The sequence below is a fragment of the Oratosquilla oratoria genome, unplaced genomic scaffold (genome assembly GCF_046742065.1).
Source record: "Oratosquilla oratoria isolate Oo_2021 unplaced genomic scaffold, ASM4674206v1 SCAFFOLD106, whole genome shotgun sequence".
Classification (NCBI taxonomy): Eukaryota; Metazoa; Arthropoda; class Malacostraca; order Stomatopoda; family Squillidae; genus Oratosquilla; species Oratosquilla oratoria.
In genome coordinates, this window is record NW_027467463.1 from 13333 (window position 1) to 15000 (window position 1668).

Consider the following 1668-nt stretch of genomic DNA (forward strand, 5'->3'; position numbering starts at 1 on the left):
AACATAAATTATAATAATTACAGCATCTTACTTAGGTATTTATCTAAATGATTCTTAAAGCTTCGAACTGAACTACATTGCACTACCTGTGCAGGAAGTTTATTCCATTCATTAACTACACGGTTGGCAAAGTTGTTTCTACCTACTTCCAAATTGAATCTATTTCCGGACAGTTTGAGACCATTGTTTCTTGTCTGGTTCTCATTCAATGTGAAAATTTGGTCACTTTTGATGTTGTCAATTCCCTTTAAAATCTTAAAGACCTGTATCAAGTCACCTCTGAGTCTACGCTTTTTTAGGGAAAACAGATTCATGTGCTTAAGTCGATTTTCGTATGATTTATTTTTGATATTTGGAATCAGTTTTGTGGCTCGCCGTTGTACTTTTTCCAGTCTGTCAATGTCTTTAATGAGATTCGGTGACCATACGGAAACAGCATATTCCAAATGTGGACGAACTAACGATTTATATAGCTTGTTAATGAGTGATGGACTTTTGAAATCAAAAGATCGCGCAATCAATCCCAGAATCTTATTTGCTTTCTCAGAGGCTGAAATACACTGCTTGGATGATTTGAGGTCGTTACTGATAATTACGCCGAGATCTTTTTCACTATCCACTTTTGTTAACGAATTTCCAAATAACTTGTAATCGTACTTGCTGTTATTTTTACCTATGTGCATTACCTTGCATTTACTTGTGTTAAATTTCATTAGCCACTTTTCAGACCATTGCTGTAATTGATCTAAATCTTCTTGAATATCTAATTGGTTTGAGTGATCATTTGCCACTCCGCACAGTTTTGTATCATCAGCAAATTTGGAAACAGTAGATTTTAGTCCATGGTCTATATCATTTATATATACTATGAATAGAAGTGGCCCAAGAACGGAACCCTGAGGAACTCCACTTGCAACACTTTTCCATCCAGAAGTTTTTCCATTTAAAACAACTCTCTGTTTTCGACCTTTCAACCAATTACTAGTCCAACCTAATAGGCTACCACTTATTCCATGCAAAGCTAATTTAGTAAGAAGTCTTTCGTGTGGGACGGTATCAAAAGCTTTTGCAAAGTCTAGATATATTAAATCTATATTGTTTCTTTTGTCAAAATTCGAGACAACTGTGTTGTAGAATTCGAGTAAGTTAGTCACGCAAGAACGTTTCCGTCTGAAACCATGTTGGCTATCATTTATCAAACGGTTACTTTCTAAATGATATTCGATAGCATCTCTGATGATAGTTTCCATTATTTTTCCTACGATCGAAGTCAAACTAATAGGCCTATAGATATTTGGTTTCTTTTTGTCACCTTTTTTGAATATGGGAGTAACGTTAGCTAGCTTCCATTCTCTTGGGACATCTCCGGATATGATGGATTTCTTGAAAATAATTTCTAATGGAACAACAATCTCATTTTTCATTTCCTTTAAGATTCTTGGATGCCAACCGTCAGGCCCTGGTGTTTTATTAACTTTGAGTTTGTCTATACACCTTTTAATTGTTTCTTTTGTTATATTTACCGTCAATCTAAACCAGCTTGGCCACAAATACTTATCGACCTCGTAATAAATAAACCCTATCAAGAGCGTTAAGCCTATCTAACTTATTCATGGCTTCCTTAATATCAATATAGACCATTATTTTATTGTGGCCCGTAGTACTAGT